We start from the raw sequence: 9,385 nt of genomic DNA on the forward strand, positions 1-9,385 counted from the left end.
TTGAGGGAATCAGAAATGGGAACACTTATTTAGTGAACCTGGACACTGTTCCCAAAACCAGTCTAACGTGTCTAAGATTATGACCACCTCTAAACCACTTGAATTATTACATATATGGATCTATGTGGACCTATGAGAACACAAAGCTGGAGTGGCAAAAGATATGTGTTTGTTATTGTTGATGATTACAGTAGATTTACTTGGATTTTATTTTTAGTTAGTAAAGATGAAGCTTTTAATGAGTTTGTTTCTTTCGCTAACAAAATACAAAAATCTACCAATAATCAAATTAGTCACATAAGGTCAGATCATGGAAGAGAATTCGAAAATTCAAGTTTCATGAACTATTGCAATGAACATGGATTAAGTCACAATTTTTCCGCACCAAGAACACCACAACAAAATGGTGTTGTAGAAAGGAAAAATAGAACCTTAGAGGAAATGGCTAGAACCATGTTAATTGCTAGTGGTCTACCTAGAAATTTTTGGGCCGAGGCTGTTAATACTACATGTTATATTTTGAAATATGTATTAATAAGACCAATCACTTCAAAGACACCCTATGAATTGCTTAAAGGTGTTAAACCAAATATTTCCTATTTTCGTGTGTTTGGATGCAAATGTTTTGTTCATGTGAATGGAAAACGAAATATAGGGAAGTTTGATGAAAAAAGTGATGAAGCAGTATTTCTTAGCTACTCATCACATAGTAAAGCTTACAGAGTTTATAACAAAAGAACAATGAGCGTCAAAGAATCCGTTCACATAATTTTCGATGAAACTAACTTTTTGTCAAGTGAACAGGATACAAATAATTTTAAGATAGGTCTTGCAAATCTAGAACATGATGATGAAGAATTGAAAGTGCAAGATTAAGGAACAGCAGGTGCACAGCCGTTTCCAGAAGAAGCAGAAAGGCCTGATCATAATCTGGAGCTGCCAGTTCAACGGGACCAACAGACTGTTCCCAATACAGCTGTTCCCACAGACGAGCAAGTTGATCTAGTAGCTGAATAGAATGTCAATCAAGCTGATGAACCAGAACATGCTACTGTTCCCAAAAGAGAATTTGTGCCCAAACCTTGGAAATATCAAAGTTATCATCCTCTTGATTTGATTATAAGTGATTTGAATAAAGGAACACAAACTAGATCTCAAATGAGAAACTTTTGTGCACACTTTGCGTTCCTATCAACACTTGAACCCAAAAATCACGAAGAAGCTCTAAAGGATTCCGAATGGATCCTTGTGGTCAAAGGGTACAATCAACAAGAGGGTATTGATTATATAGAGACATTTGCACCGGTAGCAAGGTTAGAGGCTATAAGAATCTTAATTTCTTTTGCTGCATTCATGAACTTTAAATTATATCAAATGGATGTGAAATGTGCTTTCTTAAATGGTTTTCTTGTTGAAGAAGTTTTTGTTGAACAACCCCCAGGCTTTGAAAATACCTCTTGTCTTGATCATGTCTACAAGCTTGATAAAGCTCTTTATGGCTTAAAACAAGCTCCTAGGCAATGGTATGAAAGACTATCAAAGTTTTTGATTCAAAATGACTTTGTAAGAGGCAAAATTGACAAAACCTTATTCTTTAAGAATAGAGGTTCGAATATTTTAGTTGTTCAAATATATGTTGATGATATTATCTTTGGAGCCACCAATGAACTGTTGTGTAAAGAATTTGCCAACCTTATGAGCACTGAATTTGAAATGAACATGATGGGAGAATTAAATTTCTTTCTTGGTTTGCAAATTAAACAAACTGCCAATGGTATCTTTATTTTCCAACAAAAATATATAAAAGAACTTCTTAAAAAATACGGCTTGAATAATGCTAAAACCAACAATACACCTATGGCTACAAATGTTAGATTAGATGAAGACCCAAATGGAACAAATATTGATCAAACTATGTATAGAGGCATGATTGGCTCTTTATTATATCTAACTGCTAGTAGACCCGATATTGCTTTCAGTGTTGGTTTATGTGCTAGATTTCAATCCAATCCTAAAGATTCACATCTCACTGCAGTAAAACGTATCTTAAGATATTTGAAGGGAACTGACAACTTATCCTTATTTTACCCTAAAAGTGATGTCTATGATTTGAAAGATTTTAGTGATGTAGATTATGCAGGTGATCTAGTTAATAGAAAAAGTACATCAGGTATGGTACAATTTCTTGGCTCATGTTTAGTTTCATGGAATTCTAAGAAACAAAACACTGTTGCATTATCTACTGCCGAAGCAGAATACGTAGCAGCAGCAGTTTGCTGTTCCCAAATGCTTTGGATAAAACAGCAGCTAAGAGATTTTGGTATTAAGTTTGAATGTGTTCCTATTTATTGTGATAATACCAGTGCCATATGCATATCTAAAGATCCAGTGCATCATTCACGAGTAAAACACATCCACATTAGGCATTATTTTCTTAAGGATAATGTTGAAAATAAAAATATTATAGTCAAGCATGTAAACACCAACGAGCAAATAGCAGATATCATGACTAAACCGCTTCCAAGGGAACAACATGAAAAAATGAGATTGGAACTTGGCATGATCAAGTTGCATTGAAGTGAGTGACATATGTGATCCTTAAAGACAGAATGAAAATTGAAAAGGTCGATCAACCACAAAATCTTGATTGAAAAATCGATTATCGAAAGGATCAGGTACGCACTATTTGAAAGCATATACTGTGAATGCTCTTATGATTGCATGTTTAATTTGATCAGACTGTAGTAGCATAAAATTTTCATTTATTTTATTTTCATAAAATATATTTACATATGTTTACCCAGCAATTTCCATTAAAATAGCGGGAGTTAAATCATCATAGTTCTTCACTAAATCCGTCTGTTTCCATTTCACACTCGATGTTCACATGCATAAATTAAATAGGGAACATGAATCACCTAAACACACGTCCCCTAACATTCATTTTATACCCTCTCACACGTCAAGCCCTAAACCCTTCATCCTCAAACGCAATCAACTCTAAATTCCAAAATCATCTTCATCTTTTCACATTTTCTGCAAAATTTCACTCCACCAACTCATCAAATCACCATGAGAACCAAGAGCCGTACACCCAAAATGAAACAACCCAAGCCTTTGAGAATTATCCACCCAACACCTTTATTAACTACTCAAGAGTCATCCTCGAAAGAACAGCAGGACATTCCTGGTGGGTCTAAAAGGCAAGGAAGGAACAAGAGAAAAAGACCGTCTACTTCAAAGAAATCATCTTCAGCAAAGAAGGCAAAAGTTTATGTTCACTTAAATGCTGAAGAAGTGTCAAAAGAAATGATGGTTGGGTTTGGTTTAGACAAAAAATGGTATGATTCAACCTTTTTTCCTCAGTTACACAATATATTACAGACTCAGTCTTGGGAATCTTTGATCGCAGAATATTGCTGCAATCCATTATACCCAAAACTGATGCGTGAGTTTGTCTCGAATTTTTTGCTTAATCATGGTGTCTGTTCGAGTTCTGTTAAAGAAGTTAAAATTGAGTTTAACAGTCAGAAATTGGGAGAATGGCTAGGTGTGCCCGTAAATGGATTTGATGTTTATTATGTTGGATCAAAGATAACTTTCTTTGAAATAGATGAAAAAAATGTCTGGAAATATTTAGGGATCACTGAAAAACGAGGGAAGGTCAGCCATAATGCACTGTCCCCTTTACACAAATTGTTGTATAAAATTGCACGTAGATTTGTTTTGCCGCGAAATTCCAAACGTAGTGAAGTAAGTTTACGAGATGCAACCCTAATTTACTGCATGGCTAACAATATTAAAATTAATTTTCCCTCTTTGATGATCTCTCACTTAAGTGAATGCATTTCTAAAGGTTGTGTGATTTGATATGGAGGTTTGCTGACTTGGATTTTTAGGAAGATGGGTGTTCTACTTGAAGGACAAAACTTTCCCGTGGGTCCGAACAATATAATAGGTGCCAAGTGCTTAAATAACTTACACCTTAAATTAAATGAGAATGGGACCCTTGAGAACGTTGTTGAAACAATCAATGTTAATTCTGATAATGAGAAGGAAACCGAAAAGGAAGAGGTTGAAATGGAGGAACAGGAGAAGGAAGGATCTGGAGATAAGGAACAGGAGAATGTTCTTTCTTATAAGGAGAAGGAGGACATTGGTGTATGCAAGGAGGAGGTATTTGTGCCTACTATTAAGCAATCTTGCTCAACCTCACGGAAGAGCAGAAGGCTTGCTGCCAAAGGCAAAAGACCTGTAGTTGATCTTGATGATGACTCTGGGGCTGAACCAAATCATTTCCCCTCACCAAAGCCAACCACTCCATCATCCCATCATTTCCCATCACCACCACCATCACCAATACCAACCTCACTACCACCTGTTCACACATTTCCACACCAAGGCTTTGACCAGACAACAGTTCCTACAGCTCCTTTAGACTCCATTCTCCTCAAACTTGATGAATTGCAGGATCCGTTCTTTAAATTTCAAGATGAAGTTCGTGTTTCCTTAGCCTCACTAACTGACCAGATGACTCAAATGGAGGCTCGTCTAGGTGCAAAATTGGATACTGTGGAGGTGGAAACAGAATATATAGATGAAGAAGCTCCTGCGTCCTAATTCTTCCTGATAGCTTTTTAATATCTTCTTATTTGTTGCAACCATCACTATCATCAAACAATCTTTTCTTGTTTTTGAATTGTACCAGCTGGGGTACTGTTTGTCCTAATTCATACTATGAACTACGTTTTATTTTATGCTACTAACTATCTGTGACGATTAATCATAGCTGATCTTGTTTGCATTCATTGTTACTGCTTTTTAACTTTGTGCATCCTTATTCTCTCTTTGTCTATGACTATATGCTTAGTGTTGTGCTTTGATTGCTCCAATTCTTTTTGAATGATGTCAAAAGGAGGAATATTTGACACAAACTTAAATAATGCTTGAGTATGCTTAGCTCTGATTATATCTATTATGTTGGACTTTAGGATTAAGGTTATGATTCATGATCTAAGGCTGTTTGTCTGTGTGCTAATGATGATTGTTTATTTGTTTATTGCTTGATTGCTTGTTTGTTTGATTGTCAAAGTCCCTTTGTAATGCTCTGATGACTCTGATGATGAACTGTTCTAATAATTGTTTTGAATGTTCTGTTGATAGGAGTATAAGATATATGCTCTGATTATATGATTAATTGTTCTGATTTCAAAGTTATTACATTTGAAATACTTAGTGATTTATGTTAACTATTTTTGGAAACTATTTAAAAACATATATTTTATATTGTGTTTTTATACTATATGGAGTAAACTGTGTTGCTATGATTGCTTGGTAAATTATATTGTAACGAGTTAATTTACTAAGTTATGTAGAGTTGTTTTAATCTCTGACATGCTCTATAATATTAATTTTATTCTAATTTTATTTTAAGTTTGTTTAAAAGTTTGTCATCATCAAAAAGGGGGAATTTGTTGGACTTCTTGAGTTTTGATGATGACTAAACTTTATTTAAACAAATATGTTTTTGTTTTTAGAGATTGTGTGCAGGTCGATATCCGGTCGTGATTATGATCGTTGATAGTACCTATGACTTGGTTCATAGAAATGTACGTGTCAAAAGAATCCGAAAGATATTAGAAGAAGTATATCGCTTGGGATGTAAAATGGAGACAGCAGGTCTACTGTTCCTAAGTTGGATGTTCTAGCAAAACTGGAAATTGGAGACAGCGCACTGTTCCTGAATTGGAGTCAGCTTACGTCCACTGAAAATTCTGGTTATTATTTTAATTATTATTTTTAGTTGATATATTAATTAAATTAATTTGTTGCATTATTAATAATTATAATTAATTGGCAAAAAGTTTTCTAAAAATTACTTTACGTTTGAGTCTCTAAATAAAGATCCTTTATTTTAGGATCTATATTTAGTAAATATTGGATTTGCTAAAAATAGAAATAGCGGTTGTTGAATAGGTCTTAGCTATTATTTTTAACCAGTCTTTATCTTAGATACTAGGTTAACGTGTCTATTTTTATTAAGTATAACCGTTTCTATAAATAGCAAAAACGTTCCAACAGTTAGTACTGGAACAGGAACTGATGTTTGTGAAACTGCTGCTTAAAGAGAACAGAACCTATTATTAGGGAACAACGGTTATTGCTAAATAACCGTGGGCTTGAATTGGTCAAGTTTAAATGCCTATTTTAAGATTAACCGTAGGAAGACTTGGTTATTAAAATCCACATTATTCCCATGATCATTTGGGATAAGGAATAATGGGTTGGAATATTCCTTTTTATTAGGGATTTTAGCTCTATAAATAGTGGATTCGATTATTCTTCAAAACTCGCCTTAGTATGAGCCATTAAATCATACGTAATTTTCGGAGAATTTTTACAAGAAAACTTTGTTTTAAAAATGCCAATTAATTTATAATATTTTCTTGTGCAAAATATTGATTTTATTTTTGAGAATTTTTATCCTTTTGTAAGGGTTTTTGAGAGAATCTTTGTAACTAGACTTGGGTGAGTCTAGGGGGAATTAGAAAGCTTCAAGTGAAGCTAGAGAAGAGAATAGCTTTGAGTAAAGCTATGATTGCTTGGTAAATTATATTGTAACGAGTTAATTTACTAAGTTATGTAGAGTTGTTTTAATCTCTTACAAGCTCTATAATATTGATTTTACTCTAATTTTATTTTAAGTTTGTTTAAAAGTTTGTCATCATCAAAAAGGGGGAATTTGTTGGACCTCTTGAGTTTTGATGACGACTACACTTTATTTAAACAAATATGTTTTTGTTTTTAGAGATTGTGTGCAGGTCGATATCCGGTCGTGATTATGATCGTTGATAGTACCTATGACTTGGTTCATAGAAATGTACGTGTCAAAAGGATCCGAAAGATGTTAGAAGAAGTATATCGCTCAGAATGTAAAATGGAGACAGCAGGTCTACTGTTCCTAAGTTGGATGTTCTAGCAAAACTGGAAATTGGAGACAGCACACTGTTCCTGGACTGGAGTCGGCTTACGTCCACTGAAAATTCTGGTTATTATTTTAATTATTATTTTTAGTTGATGTATTAATTAAATTAATTTGTTGCATTTATTAATTATTATAATTAATTCGCAAAAAGTTTTCTAAAAATTACTTTACGTATGAGTCTCTAAATAAAGATCCTTTATTTTAGGATCTATATTTAGTAAATATTGGATATAATAAAAATAGAAATAGCGGTTGTTGAATAGGTCTTAGCTATTATTTTTAACCGTTCTTTATCTTAGGTAATAGGTTAACGTGTCTAGTTTTATTAAGTATAACCGTTTCTATAAATAGCAAAAGCGTTCCAGCAGTTAGTACTGGAACAGGAACTGCTGTTTGTGAAACTGCTGCTTAAAGGGAACAGAACCTATTATTAGGAAACAACGGATATTGCTAAATAACCGTTTGCTTGAATTGGTCAAGTTTAAATGCCTATTTTAAGATTAACCGTAGGAAGACTTGGTTATTAAAATCCACATTATTCCCATGATCATTTTGGATTAGGAATAATGGGTGTGAATATTCCTTTTTATTAGGGATTTAAGCTCTATAAATAGTGGACTCGGTTATTCTTCAAAACATCCTTAGTATGAGCCATTAAATCATACGTAATTTTGGGAGAATTTTTACAAGAAAACTTTGTTTTAAAAATGCCAATTAATTTATAATATTTTCTTGTGCAACATATTGATTTTATTTTAGAGAATTTTTATCCTTTTGTAAGGGTTTTTGAGAGAATCTTTGTAACTAGACTTGGGTGAGTCTAGGGGGAATTAGAAAGCTTCAAGTGAAGCTAGAGAAGAGAATAGCTTTGAGTAAAGCTATGATTGCTTGGTAAATTATATTGTAACGAGTTAATAGACTAAGTTATGTAGAGTTGTTTTAATCTCTCGCATGCTCTATAATATTGATTTTACTCTAATTTTATTTTAAGTTTGTTTAAAAGTTTGTCATCATCAAAAAAGGGGAATTTCTTGGACCTCTTGAGTTTTGATGACGACTACACTTTATTTAAACAAATATGTTTTTGTTTTTAGAGATTGTGTGCAGGTCGATATCCGGTCGTGATTATGATCGTTGATAGTACCTATGACTTGGTTCATCGAAATGTACGTGTCAAAAGGATCCGAAAGATGTTAGAAGAAGTATATCGCTTGGGATGTAAAATGGAGGCAGCAGGTCTACTGTTTCTAAGTTGGATGTTCTAGCAAAACTGGAAATTGGAGACAGCGCACTGTTCCTGAACTGGAGTCAGCTTACGTCCACTAAAAATTCTGGTTATTATTTTAATTATTATTTTTAGTTGATGTATTAATTAAATTAATTTGTTGCATTTATTAATTATTATAATTAATTCGCAAAAAGTTTTCTAAAAATTACTTTACGTATGAGTCTCTAAATAAAGATCCTTTATTTTAGGATCTATATTTAGTAAATATTGGATATAATAAAAATAGAAATAGCGGTTGTTGAATAGGTCTTAGCTATTATTTTTAACCGTTCTTTATCTTAGGTAATAGGTTAGCGTGTCTATTTTTATTACGTATAACCGTTTCTATAAATAGCAAAAGCGTTCCAGCAGTTAGTACTGGAACAGGAACTGCTGTTTGTGAAACTGCTGCTTAAAGGGAACAGAACCTATTATTAGGAAACAACGGTTATTGCTAAATAACCGTGGGCTTGAATTGGTCAAGTTTAAATGCCTATTTTAAGATTAACCGTAGGAAGACTTGGTTATTAAAATCATAATTATTCCCATGATCATTTTGGATAAGGAATAATGGGTGTGAATATTCCTTTTTATTAGGGATTTTAGCTCTATAAATAGTGGACTCGGTTATTCTTCAAAACATCCTTAGTATGAGCCATTAAATCATACGTAATTTTCGGAGAATTTTTACAAGAAAATTTTGTTTTAAAAATGCCAATTAATTTTCAATATTTTCTTGTGCAACATATTGATTTTATTTTAGAGAATTTTTATCCTTTTGTAAGGGTTTTTGAGAGAATCTTTGTAACTAGACTTGGGTGAGTCTAGGGGGAATTAGAAAGCTTCAAGTGAAGCTAGAGAAGAGAATAGCTTTGAGTAAAGCTATGATTGCTTGGTAAATTATATTGTAACGAGTTAATTTACTAAGTTATGTAGAGTTGTTTTAATCTCTGACATGCTCTATAATATTGATTTTACTCTAATTTTATTTTAAGATTGTTTAAAAGTTTGTCATCATCAAAAAAGGGGAATTTCTTGGACCTCTTGAGTTTTGATGACGACTACACTTTATTTAAACAAATATGTTTTTGTTTTTAGAGATTGTGTGCAGGTCGATATCCGGTCGTGATTAT

Source organism: Amaranthus tricolor, chromosome 14, assembly GCF_026212465.1.
Source record: "Amaranthus tricolor cultivar Red isolate AtriRed21 chromosome 14, ASM2621246v1, whole genome shotgun sequence".
NCBI classification, from domain to species: domain Eukaryota; kingdom Viridiplantae; phylum Streptophyta; class Magnoliopsida; order Caryophyllales; family Amaranthaceae; genus Amaranthus; species Amaranthus tricolor.